The sequence below is a fragment of the Melitaea cinxia genome, chromosome 15, assembly GCF_905220565.1.
Source record: "Melitaea cinxia chromosome 15, ilMelCinx1.1, whole genome shotgun sequence".
Lineage (NCBI taxonomy): Eukaryota > Metazoa > Arthropoda > Insecta > Lepidoptera > Nymphalidae > Melitaea > Melitaea cinxia.
The window spans coordinates 7,194,632-7,218,872 of NC_059408.1; the positions used below are offsets into that span (position 1 = coordinate 7,194,632).

The 24,241-nt window shown below is 29.6% G+C and overlaps 1 protein-coding gene and 1 long non-coding RNA gene across 2 annotated transcripts in view; one reads left to right on the forward strand and one right to left on the reverse strand.

Moving 5' to 3' along the window:
- The window catches only part of LOC123660590 (cGMP-dependent protein kinase, isozyme 2 forms cD4/T1/T3A/T3B), a 103,729-nt gene that overhangs the window by 20,020 nt on the left and 59,468 nt on the right, over positions 1-24,241 (forward strand). The gene's annotated exons all lie outside the window — the stretch shown is intronic.
- On the reverse strand, positions 1,145-1,979 carry LOC123660593. The gene is made up of 2 exons (XR_006744228.1): positions 1,693-1,979; positions 1,145-1,371 (listed from the first exon to the last, which is right to left on the reverse strand). It is a non-coding gene; the product is annotated as an uncharacterized LOC123660593 (long non-coding RNA).

The window sequence follows — 24,241 nt, forward strand, 5'->3', positions numbered from 1 at the left end:
AAAATTCATTTGATTAAGAACAGCCTTAAAATCATAAATGTCACTTCGTTTACATGCATTGGTTCTGTCTTTTTTCTTGGAGCTTTGATGGCCCTAGGTCTATTTCTTAGTTGCCTTCTGAGTCTTCCTCGTTGTTTGTGTGCCCCTTAAGAAGAAATTTGTGTGTGATGGAGTTATTGTTTGGAAGGTTCAGCAACGCATAGAGGTAAATAGCAATCATGAACTTATCTGTGTAAGAAACAACACCCATTGCTCTTTGCCTTTCAGAAATCTTCTTTAAGTACTCCTAAGCACAGATCAATCTCAACAACAGAGCAAATCAAACAGAGCAATCTCATTCACACCGCTATGAATTTGATTTGAGATCATAAATTGTCAGGCTTAATACGTTTAGTTTTATAGTAGTAATAGTATAAGTAATTTTATAGTAGTAATTGTAAGGTTTAATATGTTTAGTTTTTTAGTTTAGGTTTATAGTAGAAAACGGAAATTTCTTCTTGAGGCACTGAAATAAAGCTTGTAAATGAAATACAAGTACAAAAATATCCTTGTCTTATCTTTCTTCTTCTTAGTTCGCGACATCTTCTTTTCTTCTAGGTGTCTTAGATATTGCTTTTTTTTACTATCCCTGTCTTCATCTGTACTTATTTTATAGGCTTCGCAAAGTTCGCGTTCATCTTTTTTGAGAGTAAAAAAAGATATATTAAAATCTTGAGTAAATACGCGATAGAATATTATGTAATTTGCGTATAAAACGTTATGGGCTTTGCAATATTCAACGTAGTCTCGGTATATATCGGAAATGGGTTTATTTCCATCAATGTAATGTCTCTTGGAATTCACTCTGGATGTAATGGGACTCTATTTTTGGTATGGCTTTGATGAAAGCTTTGAGACCAATTTTTATAATTTCGTTAACCTGGTCATGATTATTGTGACATCCAAGATTATATTTAATTAAAAAAAAATTGTATTTTTATTTTTTTTCTTTAGTGTGGTTTTTATAGGTCTATTGTTGACATTTAGTGTATTTAAAAAAAAAAGGTTTTACAATTTTTATCTTAACCTCAGATAATGTGAAAAAGAAAGCATTGTTGTTATCTCGCTTTAGTGCTATCGTTCCATCAGAATTAATTTTGACATATCGATACTGTTCTGGTTTATTTACAGTTTGTAAAAACAAGTTGTTAGAAGTGATTAGGTTTCCACAGAGAAAATCTTCATCCATGTTGCTTTTTACTGTTTCATGATTTCATCATCATTCACAGTTTGTAACGAACTGTTAGAAGAGACCAGGAAACTGCTGCTGAGTCACTCGTCGGCTATATTGCGTTATGCTAATTGTAATATTCGTTTAGGCCTAGTCCCCATCTGCAAAAATAACTGGAGTTTAGTATTACTGTTTAGTGTATATAACGTGATATACAGAAATACCATTCAATTTCATTAACATACATTCTGCAATAACAGAACATCAACAAATGACCTACAACATTTTTCCGATATAAGAAAAATATTCAGCATCTACAACGTTACTATTCAACATGTCCGATGGTACTTCGGTTTTCTTACATGAATAGCGTGACATTAAAAAAAAGTCTCGTTAACTATGCTTTTTGTTTTACAAGAGCATTGTGACAAGCATGACGTGCCACATTGTCGAAAAAAATAAAAACATTATAAAATACTTACCTTTGTCACCAATACCGCGGTATCCTTGAACATCACGTTTTTTGTTTAAAAATGAAGAACACCTCACATCAAAGTGCAGGTGGCAACTGAACTGTCACGGTGTCGAAGCAAACTAGATCGCCAAACGACACAGTGCTATAACGTAACATTTTGTCTTTTTCTCTCACAGTATTGTTGTTTTTGGAGTAACAAATACCATATTTTTGGAGATAAAAGAACACAAGATCGCGATTCAGAATTTCTATAAAACAAAAAATCGTATAATTCGAGATGTCACACTATCGTCGCAAATGGGCGATATATGAAATCAAATTAAAAATAATTTTATTCAGAGAAATTTCAAAAGACATTTTGAATCTACATTTTAAAATTAGAACTATAATTGTCTTTAATATATTAATATATAAGTAAATATGAAGCTATTTGGCAGGTAGATTCTTCTGAGGAATCGGCAAGAAACGCAACAAATACATAGTCTATTTTACAGGAAAATAATTAAAAATGTCGGTTTATCCTGCAGCAACAAATGTCGGTCAGTTTAATGGAGGTACCTAGAATATAATATGAAGTATTAGTTCAGATTGTGACGACGCGTTGGTGCAGCGGTCACAGCACTGGTTTGTGACTGTTGCGCTGGTTGTTGCGGGTTCGATCCCCGCACATGGCAAACATTTGTATTGGCTATACAGATGTTTGCCGTATTCTAGGCGTTTGTGTTTGTGTATTGTGTGTATTTCCGGACACCCGACACAGGAAATAATCCTACTGGGGGCCGTTGAGTGTGAAGCGCTTATTTATTTATTTAGACTGTAGCTTCTAAAGACTTAGCTGTTGTATATGTGGGTGTTAGAGCTAGTTTTGTAAAAACGTTTGAGAATTTAATTTTTCCCTAGAGATTTTAAGATCCAGACATAGTTGTATACCGTTCGTATTTGTTTTTATTTCGTGGTTGGTTAAGCTTCTTAGAAAATCGTAAAGATTGTTATGATTAGCGTAATTTGTAACTCATTAAAGTGAATTTATAAATATTTTATGATTAATATAATAGTTAAGAAGCATATTCTCGCCCTGTTTATACGTATTCGTAAATCAATATGGTCAGAGAGTAGATCAAAACGTTTTTGTTTAAAAGAAATAAGTTGAGCAATTTGTGTTATTGGTAATTTAAAAAAAATATATCAATAGCAATTATAGAAACACGTGCAACCGGGTGGGATCAAAATATTCTGCATTTCCTAAGATTTGCTCTGTTGGACTAATAGTCTGGCGATGTTTTATCAACATAATTGCGTTTGATCACAAACGACAAAAATCCGACTGTAACTACAACAATCAGTAATACATCGTAGGTAGCTGAAAAAACAGTCAAGTAAATACTCATTAGAGATAACTTAAAACGTACTCGTTACATATTAAAAAAACATTATCAAAATCGGTCCACCCAAAAAGTTATGAGGTAACACACAAAAAATATTCAGCTGAATTGAGAACTTCCTCTTTTTTTTTTTGAAGTCCAATAAACAAATATTGGTTTAAAGCATGTTTTACTCCAAGTGGGGATTAAATTCGGAACCGTAAATGGCAATGCAACTCTTGTCAAACATCAGAACTGCTACGAACTATATTATAACATTAACACTATATTTGCTAAATGTTATGTTTGACTGGTCGTGGCAATATATATGTGTATATATATATTTATTTAATATGAGTACATTTTTAAGGAATAACTCTTGATTTAAATATAATCTATGTTATGTTATAACTATAAAATGTGCTAACATTATAACTTCAATTTGTTTTTTTGTTCTATATCTAGTTACGTGAAGGTGGGTTTGATCTAAAGAACCATTTATTAAAAATATTATGAAACACGGACGCCTAATAGCAGTAGTATCTAACTATAGATGTTTGTATCTGGCTAATAACTCGTCTGTTCTAATTCTAAGCGAAACAAGAATGTTCACACACAAGAAATGACATTATCTTTTTAAATCGGATTAAGTTGATACAGTTTCAAGCTTTATTTATAGTTATATTAGTATCTATGTGGTTGTAATAAGAACCATCGGCAGAAATGATCACATGTATGTAATCGTTCGACCAACTATATACTCACCTCGAACTTAATAATATTCGAAGTTTAAGTTAACCGTTTATAAACACACTATATGTGTCACGCGGTTTCACCCACATCAAATTAAGAATAAAGAGGTACTAAAATATTATAGAGCTTATAGCCTTCCTCTATAAACGGGCTATCTAACACAGAAATAATTTTTTAAATCAGACAAAATTCCTGAAATTAGCGCGTTCAAGCAAACAAACAAACTCTTCAGCTTTATAATATTAGTATAGATACAACAAGTATATTGTATAATGAAGCGTCGAGTTACAAAATCTTTTATATGTATTATTTAATCCGATATTAATGACAATGATGAAAACCGCTCTTAAACGTTACGATAGTAATACTAAAGATCCGATATCGATTCTGTTGATTGACATAAACATGTTTTGAGAACAAAACAAAATAGATATAATTTCCTAAATCTTATATATGGTTTCTCTCCCATTTCATATGTCAAACTTACTTTCACAGTCTTCAATTTTATTTTTTTACAAATTTCACCTGAATTATTTATTAGCTACACGTAAAACAATGTAACAATGTTTAATTGGCACTAACTATTTTGAAATGAATGGGGTTGACTTTAAAAAGTCAAATGACTGAAAACTCTCGATTTTCTATTGTTTTGTCTATTTTGCTAGGCGAGTCAGCCAGACAGACCGAGTTTGCGTTCATTATATAAAAAGAGATTAGCATAAAAATTAAAATAAATCTATAAAAAACATAATATTATTGTACGATATCAAATAATATAAATTCATCAAATTAAACAAGTAGTTCATTCTACAACTTAAAATCGCAGTTAGCAACCAGCGCAGACAAAACAAGTTATCACAATAAAATTTAATTACATCGTAAACCCAGCTTACAATTACTTAATTTAGCTTAAACCTAGATTGCGTGTTATGTTCTGGTCTTATGATAGTTACGAGTATGTTTGTTCATACGTCAAATGACATGAAATGTTTTACGATCTTAACAGATAATGTTGTGTAGTATTACAGTTATGCCTGTTTTCTAATAAATTATTTAAGGGTGTTTAGCATCCGTAACACGTGTATATATTTTTTATAATATTTGTAAACATTTTAATATTTTTATGATGGTTGAAGAGTATCGTTAGGTTGGTATTTCTGCGAGTCTATGCAATTTTTTTTGTGTTTTTTTTGGCGATATTTTTGGTGGATATGTAAATCGTAGAATAGACGCTTACATATAAACCACTCTTTTTTTCCTTTATTGTATTAGTGGGTATATTTTTAACAATGGACACTATTAACTTTAAATAAATCTAATTATAAGTGATTGTCCATAACATACTATAATTATACACTAATCTACTTCCAACTAATACAACCGCTCCACTTGTTTGAGCCTTATAATAGTGGAAATAAATTGTACATATCAAGATCCGATATAATCAGTAGATGGAAGTGCATTAGACCGCAGATTGAGAGCTATAAGTACCTATTTATATTATCCACGCAGAAATTTACTAAGAAAATACCTATTAGTCGAATTTGTCTAAGAAAATTATAGAAAATTATTTACATAATTTATAATAGGTATTCAATTGTACAAAATGTAAATAATATTCCTAAATTTTTGTTACTAAATAAATTTTAAATTATATTATAGAAACCTTTTATTGATAGATGAATGACTTAGTAATTATTATACGTGGAAATATTGACACAAAAATTATCTTCTTTATAAAACTTAGGACAGTTAAATGTTAAACGAAAAATATAAGGACTACAATATAAAGACGACAAACGGTTTCATTTGAGTTGGCGTCCTATTTTTAGTCCGCCAACGAGCCGCATACTCGCGTGTTCACTTCATCAACAATCATACGCAATCAATTTGACCTATCTCGACGCTTTGTTATAGATGGTGACCACATTGGTACTCAATTCTTAAATTTGTAAAGTAAGATATGAAATGCTTTAATAAATTAAGTCACGAGGCAAATATTTTTGACGAATTTTACTTAAAATATTAATCTATATTTATTGTCTTTAAACCACCATGTTATACAATTAATTTTGTTTTTTTAATTTTTATTATAAACGTAATTTTAAATTCAACTTTGTGCAGCGCCATCTCGCGACGAGTAGATATTATACTAATTTACACTTGTAGTACGGCAGCTGCCGAACAGGTGACGCTGATCGTTTTTTTTTTTTTTGTTGAAACTTTATTGTAATAATTATTATCAAGCAAAAGTAATGTTATTTTGCAAGTACTTTATTTTTTTATAATTACAAAATTATAAAATTTTCTATTAGTAATACTTTAAGAAAATTGTATAAAACAACCATGCGCGCCACTTTTAATTAGTCTCAAATTAAAATAATAAGCTAAATAAAAACAAGAATCTCTGTGGATTTACATGGTTTTGGATATTTTCTGTCTTCATTGCAAGTTCGGAATACAAATGTGGTAAGAAAAAATATTTGAAAATGCAACTATCTGTCAGAAAATCAAGTTAAACCAATGAACTTTTCGAGTTTAATGACTAAGTACAAAGAAAGGAATAGCCATAGGTACACATATTGATATTTTTGTAAAAAACCATAACATATACATGTGCAGTAAAATAATACGAAAAAGAAGCATTAATAATTTTTCGAATTCATATTATTTTTATTATTGAACAAAAAAAAATGCAGGAAAAATTATTTAATTATGCAAGACACAATTTATATATATATTCTTAAAATTATGTATTGTAATGAAAATTAATTAAAATACTATACAATTAATTAAACTACTAGTTCAGTTCGTTAGTTTATTCAGAACAGAACCTATATACCAAGGCACTAGTATCTTATCAATAAGTTTATGGATAAGTACACTCTCGATTTTAAAGTGCTTCTGAATTGTAACTGGTTAAAAATATATACTTTTTTATTTTTAATTGATATCGCACAACATTAATTTGGATACTGCCTTTTTAACTTTTTATTGGGAAGGACGGATTTCACTGTAGGAAATTTGTAGCTCAAATTTTGGAGCAGCATTGGGGAAGCGCCTTAACCTTACAAAATATCACAGCTAAATAGCACTCCTCTCAAGCAGTCTTGTATTCGTGTTGTGAGTCGGGAATAGATTCGGCAAAGCGCTGGAAATGTTGCTGGTATAGCTGACGTTCACAAGCTACGGTATCTGCTTATCATCGACGGATAGTAGGATTAGTAGGCTGACATAATTATGATGCCACCTTTGTAATTCACAAATATAAAAACTTTTACAAGTTACTGTCAGATTACTATAATATAGAGACTGTATTATACGTTTAAATATATTGATATTTTTATATATTAGGATGTAATAAAATTTTCTCTGTATAAATTCGTGATAAAACTGCAAGAATTAAAAAAAATGTCGTCTTGCAAAAAAAAAAAACGTCAAATTAATGATAAATTATGAGAACTATAATAAAGCAAATCAATTAGTGACAATAAAAACTTATACCTACTGTATAATGAAGTACGGCAAATTTTAACACAAAATGTTACCATGTCGTAAACAATAGACTAATTTAATGCCATCTAAGAAACGCCCACATACAGACAAACCCAAAATACAAGCGAATTAACTAAGTTAAAAGCTCGTATTTTTTAATTTAGTGAATTTTCTAAATTCTAATATACTTAATATATAAATACTAAAATTGTGTATAATATAAAATTTCTTGAAATATGTTTTCATAATACTTAAAACATCAGAAGATTGAATGAGAAATAACAAGTTTTAGGTAGATATATATCTTTAATCCGGAAGTTCAGGACAGGAAGTATTTAATATTGAGACTATTAATATTAAACGCTTCAGGTACTTCGATTATAATCCATTCTCAAGTAATCGATAAGTTCTTAATGCGCATTGTTCTTTATTACATACGCACAGCCACCACCCACTCTACATTTATATTTAAACTAGCTGACCTGACGAACTTTGTATCACCTTATTGTTTCCTGAAATATAATAATAACATTATATATCAAAATAAAATATAGCCTAACTTTTAAGTTGGATCGAACTGTACATGGTGTGCGAATTTTATTATAATCGGTTAAGTGGTTTAGGAGTCCATTGAGGACAAACATTGTGACACGAGATTTATATATATTAAGATTAAGTGTTTTAAATTTGAAAACTAAAAAGATGCTAAATGTGTTTTATTTGGTGTTGAATATTGGTATAAAATTTATAAATTAGTTGCTATACAACAAATACACTGTCGATGTAATTTAAAAGTTTTAGCAAAGTGGGTTACCGTAATTTTATGCCTTATGAATTTTTTTCATTTTACAACCTTGAACTGAAAAGACACGTATCTTAAACTAACCACTTTGTTTACGTTTAACGTATAAAAAAATTATCGATTTTTAAATTTGTTCCTTAGTAGGTAACACTTCTTATTATCTATTACTAAATGATATAAAATTTCTAATTCATCATAATTTCTTGTTATATCACGTATTTATCTGAATCCGTAATCGCCGTGAGGTAGGAATTTGACCATAATTAAAAATTTCAATTAAAGAAAACCAAAAAATAATGAAAAAAAAACCTTTAAAAAAATTCAATTTGACTACAGATTTTGACAATCAACTAAAGAGTATAAATATGCGTGTGTGCCAAATACATGGTAGTGTGTGCAATGTTTTTTTTTAATAATTGATTTAATGTATTTTTTTGCATAATTAAAAAAAAATATTAGTATTCTGCACTCCTCTATATAAACTAAACTATAAGTGTACGAAATTTCATACTCCTCCGTCCGCGCAATTTTCGAAAAAAGACTTACAAAGTTTTTGCTTTACGTATTATAATATATAGTTAAAAAGACAGGCACATGTTTATCTGTCTGTCTGTTGAGGTTTAAGATACAATTCCAAAAATACAAAAATAAACATTATACATTTCATCACTTCAGTCTATTGCAGTCCACACTGGACATAGGCCTCCACAAGTTCGCGTCAAAAATGGCATGAACTCATGTGTGTTGCCCATAGTCACCACGCTTGGCAGGCGGGTTGGTGACCGAAGATACATTTAGTTGAAAGTAAAAAAGTTGATAGTAAGGGATTCATTAACTAGGTAAATTTGAAGTAATTGAAAAATAATAAGTCCTTTCATGTTTTATTAGGCTGTTTTTAGTTTGATGTTCATTTTATTTGAAGGTTGCTATTGACAATACCTATAAATTTACAATAAAATATATGGAACTCAAAAATGAATTACATGCTAATCTTAGAAAGTGGGAATGCTGTCGTTTTATTTGAAAAAAAAAAAATCTTTTCGGACTTGAAGTAAATGTAAGTCCCGGGTATCGGAATTCCGGAGTTACAGAATATAACGCCCTGAATACACGGATCAGATTTAAATTTTTCAGTACTCGAAGACCTTTTTACTGTGCAAAAAACAGTACAGAAAAAAAAACTGTCGCTAATAGGAGAGAAGAGGTAATTTGAAAATGTAAAATAATATTCTGTTTATTTGATTTTATACCAGTCTTTTTATTAATCAAAATACAGTATGAAGCCAGGTATTCTACATATTTTACAGATTATCGAATAATTTTCATCAAAACTTTAGCGTCGATTCAGATTTCAGATACCTGGTTTATGGCAAAACAGTTTCAAGGTTAAAATCTATTCGCCGGTGGCTAAAATAGCATCAGGCGAGGCTACCGTCCAAATTAACGGTTATAACTCGATTTTAAAATCAATAACGCATAAGTGATTTATAATTATAGCAATATTTTGTTATTAATAATACTATTACAACATTGGTACATGTAAAAGTTGGAGTACTTACTTAATTATAAATTTGATGCATAATGTTTTACATAAATGAGGTCTTATTAACCTTATATTTTTTTTATAATATCATATAATAACTTTTATCATAAAAAAAAATATCAAACATATATGCAATGTTTAAAAAAAATGTAAATGAAACATTATCTTACTTTATCTTTTATCTCTGAGGTTTTTTTTAAATTATTTATCATATTAATTGGCATGTAATCTTAATGTATTTGGATTTATTGAGGTCAATTTAATTTTTTTTACAGTAAGTATATTAATAAAAAATGGTGCCTTTTATTTATTTAATTTTTATGTCTATGGAAAGTTTTCGGTTTTAAATAAGACGTATAATATAGAAATGTAGGACATTTTTAAGAACAAATTAGTAGTCGGTAACACTCGTAAAGTGTCCATTTTTCTACTGCAAAAAGAAAATGATAATTATATGACAGTCGGTTCCAGAGAATTCTTTACAAACACACGAATGATCCTTCAATTGCGCCCATCTGGTGACCGCAACGAGTTCATTAAACATGAATTAATTTAAGAACCATAATAAGTCTACCAGTCAATATATGTTCAGACCCACGGGCTGATTCGCCATGACGTTGACGCGAGCTCTAGTTAAACCGCGACGTCCGAACTGATATAACGCATAACCGCGTTTAAAAAAAAGATACATTTTTTTTCGAACGCGTCGTGTCTATTCGGCCTGTGTAAATTGTTATTATTAAAAAAAGTTTTTATTATCAACTGTCAAGTAAGGTTGTGTTACATAGCGTCCGGGTATATTTTATTCTATTTTCAAAATCAAGCTTTTATATTTTCTTGTCACGTACCGATTTATTTTATAGAGCTGTGACGGACACTGTTTAATTTTAAGCGCGCTTTTTAGTATGCAAGAGATGAAACTGTCACGAAATATTTATTACTGGTTATTTATTACGTATATTTTTTTTTTTTTTGTAATTTTAATTATTGTTAACATACAAAGTGGATAGTTTGGTATTTTTAAAGTATATTAACTACAATTTTTTTAAATTGATTATTTATAGTTAGTAAAAGTAGGTATTGTCTTCTTACAAAGAGGTTATTTAGTACTTCCTAATAATATACGTATTAACAACACATTGAAAAATCGAACTAATAACGGAAAAAAGTGTCGTGTTTTGTCTTTCATAGTAAACTTTATTTTATAGTCAACTTTATTTTATACTAGCTGGTCCCACGACTTCACCCACGTTGAATTTAACAATCAGTTATTGTTCAGTTTGCAGTGATATAAAATAAAAATAAAATCTAAAATAAAAGTAGTCTAAGTTACTCCTCATTACATCAGCTATCTGCCTGTGAATGTTCCGTCAAAATCAGTCCAGCCGTTTCAGAGATTAGCCGGAACCAACGAACAGACAGAGAAAAATTGTAAAAAATATAATTTTTACGTACCGTGTATACATCTATATGCATTTAGTAAAAAGCGGTTTTTTTTTAATATTACTAACAGACACTCTAATTTTATTAATTTGTATAGATTTATCTATTTATTTGCATATATTCTTTGATATATTTCAACCGTAGTAATTTTTAACTTATACAAGAGGAGGAAAAGCTGGTGATTGAGTTCCGTTGCCACCCTTTGGTACGGAACCCTGAAAAATAAATATACATTGCTGTTAGTGTTGATTTAAATAGTAACTAAAATAAAGTTATAAAGTCGATAGAAAACAAACACAGATAGGTGGTACCTACATATTATTAACTATTATAATATTATTAACTAAACTTGGAGACGTAGTACACTGGTTTCTGTTCGCCACAATTTTATAAAAGTTATTTTTGTAACTGCTCATAAACTGGTTTCAGTTGTTAGACAACACATAATATATAAAAGTAATAACTACTCAAAAATAAAATAAAAATGAAGTCTATGGAGAGAGAAAAAAGCATAAAAGTGTATATACATATATCGCAACACAATAGCATACGTGTACATGAAATATGTAATTGTATTGACAATTATCACTCAAATTTTAGTTAGCGACTTTATCACGATTACATATTATGACTATTATCTCCGCTTTCGAGAAAACTATTGAATTTCGGGATAAAAACTACCTATTTATAAGACTGGATAGCTTCATACACAATTATTTAATAGTTTCAGTGTGACATTCGGTCAACTTCCAAACAGACAGACAAAAACGCAAGGAATTCGGTATCAGAATAAACTGCAAAAAGAATATTTCCCATGTTTTATATATAGGATACCAGAAATCGCTAAAAGTTAGATTTTTTATCAAAAAGAAATGGTCAATTACTTCAACGTATGCCATAAATATCCCCCTAATCCCTTTTCGATGTTTAAGGATCTTGGGACACTACTGTGGATCAGAGCATGATTTATTATAGTCTATGTAACCCTAGCATAAGAACTGACAACCCTATCCTCTTTATGATATTAGTAGGTATAGATTTTCTTCGTCACGCCTCACTAAGTTCCGGTAACATCAACCTTGGTTGTTTCTTCCGTTTGTCAGTATTTTCTTATTGTACGTTATTTATATTTAGAGCACAAATGTAAGAATGTCAAAGAAATCAAAGTGTGTACATAGACTAGTTTTACTTTAACTAATAAATAAAAGCTGATGATGATGAACTTCGTACCGCCCGAATTTTTATTATTATTTTTTTTAATTTCCTTTTATATAAACTTAGTCCTTATAACGAAGCAAAATTTGTGCAGTTGTTCGAAAGTTATACGCGTATATAGATTTTGTCGAATCATTTTTATTTACATACACAAAAGACAAATTGAATAAAGGGCAAGCTCACGGCATTATTTCCAAGTCAACCTTATGAGTACAAGAAAGGATGATAGATGTACAAAATACTATCACATTATTTAGCAACAGATACAACAATTTTCGTGAATTTAATTTTAGTTTATGAGTGACTTAGCAATGCAAATAGTTGCTCCTAAATTTTTGTATTATATATTTTTTTTCCTTTTTCCATCCTTTATTTTGAATATCTTTTCAATTTAAAAAGATTTTTATTAATCACTGCTGGATTAAAAGCATGCGCGTACATAGAAAACAAACATGTCTGAAACGCCCCATTCTTAACATTTTCAACCTTATGCTTACTTTAGATTGTCTATAACAAATCATTTTTAGTTTTAAGGTCACCTTTTCACTACTTGTGTATAATTTTTCCTATTAAGATTTAATTAGATTTATTTCTTAATGCTAACAATAAGGAAGGTATTCGTGTTTCTATCTCATCATAGCATACTATTTTACTTTCTTATTTTGCTATATTTCCGATACGATTAAAATTAAGTTTAGCCAAAAGTATTTTTCTAGCAAGCTAAATCAAAAATAAGTAGACTTATTAGACGATAAGTACACTGGGTAAATCAGTTGAATATTGCGTTCAATTTCGATACATTTTTATTTATTTTGTTCTTATTCCGCTTAAATTAATGGTAGAGCAATAAGTTTTCTTGATAAATTATCCGTCTAAAAATAGAACGAGATTCTGAGATAAGAGCCTTCAAACAAACTTCCAAGCTTATTACATCACGGATTTATAAAATGATATCATAATGGCAGATTTTATTTATTACAATAGAATAGTAAAAAAAAACTAATCTCTTATATTATGAGTCGTCTTGCACAAATAATACTGACAATGTTATTTGCATTGATTATAGTAAGACGTAGTGGTATGTTATTTTTTAATCGTAGTCATTATGGCTAATTGATGATACTTCAGTATGGTGATGTTCTAAGAACCATTGCGTGTATTTTTTTTTCTATATTTTTATCTAATAGTAGACAATTCGCGTTGTTTCATTTGTAACTGGTGATGACATGCTTTGTAATATTTAGTAATTTAAGCTTGGTTATTTTATTAATGACAATTGTGTTTGCTCGCAAACGAAAAAAAACCGACTTTAATTACATCGACAAGTAATACAACATAAGTAGACGAAAAAAATTAACAAACGCACTAGTCGTCACTATAATTTTCGATGGTTCCCTTGATTTCTCTGGGATTTCATTATCAAATCCTGGTTCTCTTATCATGGAACCACACTTGGGATATCTCCTTTCTAACAAAAAAAGAATTATCAAAATCGGTTCATAAAAGACGAAGTTATCGACGAATTGGGTAACCTCCTCCTTTTTTGAAGTCGGTTAAGAAGGTAAGTTTTTTTTTTTTTTACAAAACTTCCAATATCTTACAAATAAAAACTAGAACGTTTCATTAGTAAAACAAGTCATTTTTTTTAATATACGAACTACGTTTTAGTGTATAGGTGACCGTAATATTTTTAACATTTTCAATTCGAAACATTGAATTCAATACGTCTTGTACTGGTAAACAAAGCCATGGATTACATTTATTATCAAAGTTTTTGAGACGTCAGGTGAAACATACTCGTATAAATAAAACATGTTAAGTTTGAGCCAGTTTATATATAATTTTTTGAAGATTTGGAAGACTGTGTGTATATCAATAAGAATATGGGATGTAATATATGGTGGTATGGGAGTAAACTTTCTCAAAGTAAATTCTATTCAAGTAAATTTTTGATAGAATATTTTTCACGCCTTAAAACCTTTATTAAATTAAATGGTAGGGAGCCCAGGATAAACGCGATCCAATATGATATTTAAATATAATAATCTTAATCAATAATCATAGTACTTTTTTTGTACTCTTACGTAAGATGACGATCAACTAACGAACACCACTAATACATGTAACTTTTTTATTTAATTTTTTTTAGTGTTATACATTGAACAGTCATTTTTTATAGCCAAGTTATTGATCGATCTCTTTATCTGTTATATAATATTCTAATACATTTTAATCAATATAACACCTACATTTAAATAAGCATAAATTAAATTATGCCACTTGATATAAATTCTAATACGATTTAAATATGTTCTACTTATTTAATGCTATTAGTTTAAGTATTAATTACAATCTATAATAATATTTTTAGCAGGGGTAGTCAATTAATAATATTATAAGATATATAATTTTTGCTATAAGTTTCGGCTATTGTTGCAAAACGTAGACTTTTAAACACGTCGCTAGCAAAACCCACGAATGTGATATAGTATTAAATCAATATAAATATTATTATCATCTTAATTAAATTGTAGGCACTTGAATATGTTGTTACAAATTACATTATTACAGCACCTGTAGCTCATTATGCAAGTGAAATGAATAGCATTACTCAAGAGCGAAGTGCTTTGACAGCTTCGAAATAGTATTTCAAAGTCACATAAAGCAGAGTAATTCCGGTTCTGCACGTGTTATAATATCAACCGAAGTTCAAAAGGAACATATTGTATAGGTGAATGACGAAATGCAAAATTTCGAATACTATTATGCTCTATTTCGATAACATTAGTTATTTAATATACCTACACCACAAAAACATTATTAAAACTAATCTAAAATAGTGACAGACTGCGTAGTTACAATATCCGGACTTCTAGCTAATTAGCCATTTCTTCCAAACAATCTAAATATTGAGGTTTCTATTATATATTAAGGATTACATAATTTTAGGGTTATTTGCAAACGTTGCCTTTGCTCTATTTTTCCTCACTAACGAGTGCATTTTTCCGTCGAATTCGTGTCAAGGTTCACATTTTTAAACAAATTACTACTATTTTGTTTCGGGATTATTTTTAAATAATTAAATGTTGTCAGAATTATTTTACAAAATGTCATTAAGAATGTTTCTGTCAATTTGCGACGACTAACGATATTGCGTTCCAATTTTTTTATGTAAATGATTAACTATCTGTAAATATTTTTATTAATGTTCTGCATATGTAATTTACATTACATAAATATTTAATTTTTTTATATATATAATGTAGTTTTAAAATTTTAAAATTACGTACTGTATCGTGATTAGAGTCAAGAAACCAAATGACCTGGTGTCCTTGAAATTGTTCGGCCATTAAACGCTTGATTCATATCAAAATATTTATACAGACATTTTTAAATATACTGAAGTGTACTTATCTTTTTCAACACTTTTTTTGTGTAGCAAATAAGTGTTTATTAATTGATTTCTTTCAACACAGATTTATCCACTAAAATTTTTGTAGAACGTTTTCATAAGACGTATTAAATACAGTTTAGATTATTATTTTTGTCAGTCCCTGCCTTTTTACTAGAATGCATTAAAAGTCAATATTTTATTTATATTATATTATTGTATAAGGTTGTATGTGATTATAAATTTATTTCAATTGGACCTTAGCACTCATAACTATTTTTTTTTTGTAAAAAACCATCATCATCAACAGTCATGTGGAAACGCGACACGGCTTTGCAAACGTCTGTAAATGATATTTACTTACTCGGTACTTTTTTTTTTGTTTCGAATAATTATAAAAAATAAACTTACTGGCAAATGTTGGCTCCTTATGTTACTAAGAGCATAGTTGAGGGTTCTCTTACGTTGTTATATAAAAAATAGTTGTTTCTTTATCATTAAGATAGAGTACAATAAGAATATTTTTAAACTTATTATTCAGTCATTGAGATGTATCTCTATGTACTCGCAAATTAATTTGCTGCTAGGTCAATGTAGAAATTTGTTTACCTCAACCTCACGAAACAGAAGAAATGTGTGTTTATTTGCTACGATGACTTGATTAATTAAAAATTATAAACTCTTTTAACATTTGTTAAACGTATATAACCATTTTTAGCAATATAAATAAAAAAATTGACATTTATTTGTCTAACATTCTTTAACATCTATTCTAATACAAACCCATATAAAGTTGATGAGTTCGTTTGGTTGAACGTAATGTAATCTTATAAACTACTGGTTGGATTTTAAAAATTATTCAATTCTTAGATACCCTATTTACTGTGTTAGGCTAAACATTACGCAACGAGTAATAAGAGCGAAATACCTACTTACGGAAAAAGTTGCAAAACCGAAAAAAAAATATTTGTTTTGATAACGTAGATAATATACGAAATAATAGGAAAATGTATATGAGAAAGTAATTGCGGACAAGAGCTAGTTTATAAACAAGCAAAAACCAGAAAATTTTAGTGCTCTTTCGGCGCAGTAGTTTTTAATTACAGTTTTTAATAACACAGATAAAACTCCAACCCACATGACGTAATCTACGGTAAATGGTAGCGTTTTCCTAATGGTTTCGGCCGTTTTACTGTTATCTTGATAACGTCAATATTTCATAAATAACATTAGTCTCCAGTCTGTCAGACTAACATGGGCTTAACTGGGACGTCATTTACTGTTTACCGTACGCCGTAAATAAGATTATCTAGCTTTTTAACTAAATCCGGTTAACTGCATATTGCTTGTGACGTAATAATCACATTATTTCAACGAAGTATATGTTGTATTAATTTAATAGAATTATAAAATGGAACCCTTGCTTTTTTATTTTATTTTATATTATATTGCAAATAAATTGCTTTTAAATTACGCTAAAACAATACAATAGTTACACAAGGTGCTAAGGCGTTCATATCACTGACAGTGATTTCTTACAGACAAATCCTAACATTAATTGACATTTGATGTTCTTCTTTTTATTAGGGTAAAATACGGCATATATGAAACTCATGCTGATTATTTTCGATTAGTTTTAAATTTTTAATGTGTCTTACAATTTCCACTACTTATCATACACAATTACACTAACTAAATGTATACGAAAGTCGACATTGGCGTATGCAACGTATAATAATAAAACGAATATTTTAGATATTTGAATGAAAAATTGACAGATCAGAGAGTATTGAGAGAGATAGAGAGTATCCTTTTAGATTTGGATTTTATCGAAAGATTTCAACATAAAATGAGTGATAAAATGTGATGCAATTTGATTATTATAGGTAAAAGATAAGCAATTTATTGAGAAGCATGTTGCAACGTTAGTTCTATTTTTGGGAATTAAAAATGTAGAAAAACGGAACGCAATATTTCTTAGTGTAGTACCTTTTAGTACAACCAAATTGATGCCACCATTCCTACTAGAAATTCTACAATTGTTATATGCTGTGTGCTTATGGCAGTAAAGAATATAGCCACACCCTTCCTTCCCGTGGATGTCGTAAGAGGCGACTAAGGGATAACAAAGTTCCACTACCACCTTGGAACTTAAAGAGCCGACCGATGGCGGGCTAACCATCCAACTGTTGGCTTTGAAATACACAGACCAAAGAGGGCCAGCAGCGTCTTCGGTGCGACAAAGCTAGCCCTGCGGTCACCAGTCCGCCTGCCCAGCGTGGTGACTATGGGCAAAACACATGAGAGCGCGCCATAATGTCTGGCGCGAACTTGGGGAGGCCTATGTCCAGCAGTGGACTGCTGAAGTGAATCTACTATTGAAAATATTTATGTTGAAAATGTAAATATTGAGTATAAGTACTAACCTTCGAGTCTATGCACAAAAAGCATAGCAATTGTAGAGAACATGTGCGGTGCTTTAATTGCTTTATGCTTTTGAAGTAAGGTTAAATCAATTAATTTCGGCGGTTTTCCTAGAAATTCGGGTTGAAGAGAGATTAACACATTAAATGATTTGCACGAAATGTATTTCTTATTTTTTTTTCAATCAGAAAATGAACAAAATTGTACGGTATTCGTTCTAACATATCAACGTTTGATTAAGCAAAACAAACAATGTAGCAAATCGAAAATTTTAATGGAATTGAAAATGCGTTTGCGGTGCCATTAATTTTATACATGTCTCATATTTCACGAAACTAGACTGTTTCTAGTAGTAGTTAATACTGTATTACTTACTCGAGATTTATATCAAGCAAGATACTAAACAGAAGGTCGAATTAATACATGTTACTTTAAATTAACATGTACATGATAGTGAAGAGAATAAACACAATTTGTCGTTACAATAATTTGTTACAATAAACGCTTAACAACATTGTCCGGTTTCAAACAATTAGTATTTACGATTTGTGTCTCGTTTCTGCTTGTACAATTAACAAAGATAACAAGATATTTGTGATTACAAATAAATTAACTCTGAACACCTAAATAAGGACATTTTTTTTTTGTTTTAAGTAATTAATATTTGATTTAAGCCGTATGTACTTCGAACATAATACGTTTGAAATTTAACGATTAATTAGTAAAACGAAACTTTCTAATTATAATAACCTGACTTAAAATAACCTGAAAAATTTTAATTAGCCATGTGTAAATAGACTGGCGATTTTTTTTTACTGAATACTATACTTTGGGCTTTTTTCCAAGAAACATAATGGGGTCTAGGTTATTGTCAAAAAATACGTCGTTTAAACTTGCATATTACATTTTTCTTTCTAACATTTTACAAGAATCGTTTAAGATAGAGATCGCATCTTCAAATGTTGGAAACTAGGACAAGGAGAATTTTGTATGCAATTGCGACATACATATAAGATGGTAAAATATATGATTTTTGGGTTTTTGATAGTCCCGATTTTTGTCCGATCCCTAACGAGTCAGTAGAAACAAAATATGTATACACATATACATACATATTAATATTATAGACGCTACTATTATAAAACTTTTCGAATAGATATAAAAAATTGGACACAAAGATTACTTTTTACAGAACTACGGAGCAAAGCTTAGAATTCTATAGTTCTTTTACATAGGTCCTGTATTACCAGACATCGCTATTTGACGGATAATGATATCCAACAGATAAAAGTTTTTGAGGTATTATCCTTTTTCGCCATGGGATTTCATTGTATTTATGAGATATATCTAATCGCAAAAATGAATCTAAAAGCTGTACTTTATCATTTGAGGTGTACAGGTCCTAAAGGCCTATTGTACCTTCTGCTGACAAAGTCTAATTGTAAATTGTGTGCATTTTAAATATTATCCGTAATTGCTAAAGGCCCTAAAAGTACCCCTAAAAGTACTAAGATAGAAGGCCCTAAAAGTACTAAGATAGAAGGCCCTAAAAGTACTAAGATAGAATCGCTTGTCAAAAGAAAAATAAAAGGTTTAGTTATTCGAAGTAAACTCTAGAAAGACTTGCTTGCAATTGAGATATTATTCCTTATGTGAGCAGAAACAAATAGAAAAAAAAAAAGAATTTATACGACGTAACCAAGAATTTTAATGTAATTTCGATTTTGATTGCATATAGCTTTATTATCTGTTAATTTCCATAACTTATCGAATTTTACTCTGAATAGAATAATTAACCTCTCAACTAATAGTAATTATGGTAATTGGTATAATCACCTGTAATCTACTTACAATAATTTGCCACAAAACTTGATTTAATAATAAACATGCAATTTTCTTTTCAAATAAACAAATACCACATATTATCAGATGACATATTTACCGATGACTCATAATTGCTCAGTCATGGCACGTGCAATTGCTTCATATCAATTATACTTCTATTACGAACATATCGCTTGGTGATCGCTCACTGTCAAAAATATTTTTTTTGTCTTTCGTTAAAATACTAATGTTATTAAACACGCTTTGAGAGGCAGATCTCATCATGCTCAGTTATCGCGTATAATTTGCCAAATGACATAAAATTAGTGAATTTTACAATGCTTGCTAACTTGTTATGTTTACGCTAGAACAACATACCTAATAGACAAACGGAAAAGTTTTTCGCTTGACCTGTTTTCAAGATACCGCGAACGATCTGCAGAGAATTAAACAAACATATGGTAGCTTTGTAAAAGTATTTTAATCTGTAATCGTCTGCTATCTTATCTTTTATATATATCTATAAATAAAGATACTAAATTGATCGGAACATAATTGCGACTGTCTGTAAGTTATGTGATAAATATGTATTTATATCTATATTAAAAAAATATTTATTATGAATTAAGTAATTTTTTTTAAAAAGATATTGAAAATAATCAAGTATTTACTTTTTTAAATAGTGTTCAATACTAAGGATATAATTTTTATATTCGATATTTTTAATTACACTAAAGTGTTGGCTTTTATAAATTAAGCAATTAATTAAATGTAGGTACTTCTACTTAATTTAAATAAGAGAACATGATAATAACTGCTCTATGACCTTTATAAATAAATAAAAATATATATGATATTACATTTATTTTGTAATCACACTGGATACCCTCGATTTCTTGGTGTATAAAATTTTCAAGTTGTCAATTTTTTTTATTTTTGTTAAATATAAAGCTATATGCAACTATGCAGATTTAACGACTGCATTTTTTGAGCTTAAAAAATTGAGTAGATTTTTTTTATTAAAGCGAATGTTTTAACTGGAAACAGCAGACGCGTATTTCATGCTTACTAAAAAGAGAAAATGATGAATGATGGTTTAAAATTAGTATAGGCTATTTCAAGATTGACTTGTTCAAACAAATTTTTAGCATGATATAAAGAGTTGCCAGGTGTTTAATAGGCTTAGCCAAATAGATGAATCAATGTGGGTATAATTTTGGTAAAAATCTTTTTTTTTTTAAACAAGGTCGACAAACAATCGTACGGCCGGTTACCGTAGACTTAGACACTTGCAACACCAAAAGCATCGAAAGTGTGATACTTTCCTATGAGCTCTGGAAAGAAGAAAGCAGGAACAACCATAACTGTCATAAAACACACAAAACCTAAATATATTAGACATCTTATACGTTTTTCGGAAACGTATTTAAACGTATTATAATTATAGCATTTAAATAAAATATTACCAATCCTAGCCTTACAAAATTAACGTGAATATTGTCCATAGATAATACGTCAAGTGCTTAGAATCCTCAATTAACATCTGAACTTTTAATCATAACTCATAAATAACAAATTAATATCACTATATAAAAACAAGGTCTATGCCATTGATCGTAATGTGATCTGATTTATCATTTCAAAGTGTTTCATAACATTTAGCTCCATGTGTCCCAAATTGTTTCTTTATACATTAATCTTGTACTGGCCTTAGCTTAGGCTTTGAAAGGTATAATTATTTCTCGTTACATGTTGTCAATAGATTGACCTTACGCTTATTAAAAACACTTACACATACAAACTATTCATGTGCTACACATGTTGTATGATATGATGTAAATATTATATTGTAGCACTTATAAAATTTCAAAACTTTTTTGGGTAAGCTCTACGACATAATTACTATTTTGTTAAAAAAAAAAAAACTGTAATTGCAAGTGTGAGTCGGAATGTCAAACGATATAGGTACGTCTACATTACATATATGTATATTTTTTAAATCAGTTATTTAAAGTCGAACTTAAAACCGCGAAAAACCACGTTTCGTGTCGGCATACAATTTGCCCTTATTTAACCTTAATTTTTATCTTTATTTTCTTGTTCATTTGGCCATATTTACACAAAACTTTTCAAACTATTATTCAAAAAGTGTCTCACTATTTTTGTATGGGATTCTCCTTGAATTTTATACGTGCTTCATTTTATTTTAAATTTGGACTTACTCGTAGTTGTACAAAACTTCAACTACCTGCGGTTCAAAGATATGCTAAACAACGAATAATGAGAAAATGAATATACAATAGAAATCTCATTGGATCGGTATCCTAAAATACACCACAGTAGCTCGTTATGCTAATTTTAAAAAGCTTCCATCATAAATTATTATAATCCTTGTAATTTTAATAGTTGACATTTAGTAATTAATGAAACGTTACGAATCAATGTCAAACATGTGATTATGCAAAACTAGCTATTCCTTGCCAAAATAAACACGACGATCTATACAATTTTATACAACCAAATTAAGAGCATTTCACGGTTGCTTGATATTTTATTGTTAGTGATTTTTTGTACCTCCAACACGCTCTTCAAGAGCATAGTACTCGTATTCATTGTTTCAATTATTAACATACAATAACGTTCTATTTGAATAATAATAGCAGATTGTGACGTCACAGTTTCTTATTGTAGTTCAATCTCATGTAACACAACTTTCTAAATGACGAATAAAAATAAATCTAAACATAATGAACTACATTTAAAATTATAATAACTTTTGAGGCGTTGGCGATACACGATATCTGATTTTATCAGTATCACCTGATAACGAAAATAAGTTGAAAGCAATTTAGGCGTATCATATAACAGTTTTGTTCATTTTTAATACGATCTTAAAAACAAATGTCGTATAAAGACATTATGGTGAACTGTTTGCAATCAAATTCAGTACTACCGAAGAAGTGAGTGAAACTAGTGTGATAACAAGGACAGTAACTATACAAACATGGCGCAAACGCATACAACACAGTGTAAAATAGAACATTATTATAAGCTGGAGAAAAAATATATGGAAATGAAAAGATTGGTAATAGAAAAGACGGAAGAATTAAAGAAGAGAGACAAAATTATAGCGTTGCTTGAAAATGAGATCGATGACAAGGATGCGACGATACGATATTTGAAGAACGAAATCGACAAATTCAGACAAGTTGTTAAACCATTGACAAGACAAATGTTCGACATACAGAGAAATGGGACGGAAAACGAAGATGAACGCTGTCCTCATAAGATACCCGGTGTTGAAAATACAAGAATCCTTCCACTTGGCGAACCGAGACTTAAAAGGACTGCTATATCGGCAGAGCCACTGTCGTCCTTAACTCAAGATAATGAGATGAAATTGTTGAAAATACCCAAGAGTCATAAGTAAGTAAATTAATATAGATACTATAGCCATCGATTTTCTTAACTAACATATAAATTACTAGTTGATACATAGTATTTTTGGTTAAAGAGTGTATCAAAAGCCAATTGAGGAAATAAAAATAGCTAAATTAGTCAACGTTAAACCCAATGCAGTTTATCATTTTTAAGTTGCTAATATGTTATTTGAAATGTCACCAATCAATCAATATGATTGAATTTCTTCAACGTGTTCTACCGAGGCCGACGTGTGTTAGCCGGTATGCCTTCAATCGGACACATTTGGTATAATTACGATCGAACTTTACGATTGTCCTCGCCTAAGGCAGGGCTATGTCGTTCAATATGAATGACTACCATAGTGTGACATGAGTAACGTTTCGATTTTCTCAAATAATTATTATGTTTCCGTTACTTGTCTTCAGTTATTAATTCAGTTTGTGGTTAATTTCGTAATCAATGTTACTGGAAGGTTAAATTGTCGGTAAATGATTAATTTAATATATATTACGAAATACCACAAGTAAGGATTTTTAAAATTATGTTTAAATTCAAGGAAATTCTTTCTTGATGTTAAGGTAAAATTGTAACGTTTTATAAGTTTTCCTTAACGGTTGACTAATGCACCAGAGAGACGAAATGTTTCATCTGAATTGACATTTTACACGATAATAAAATTGATTGTTGGCAACTGAGTTGTATTAATTAATGAGCATGCATTTTGTTCTATAGTTTCCGTAGGTAGAATTTCGAAAAATCACTTTTTCATGAGCTTTTTAAACAGCTATTTTTCTTGTTTTCGATCAGTAATTTCAGCTATACTATGAAACTCGCCAACACCTATGTATTTACATACATCAAAACATAAATATTTATTTTGGA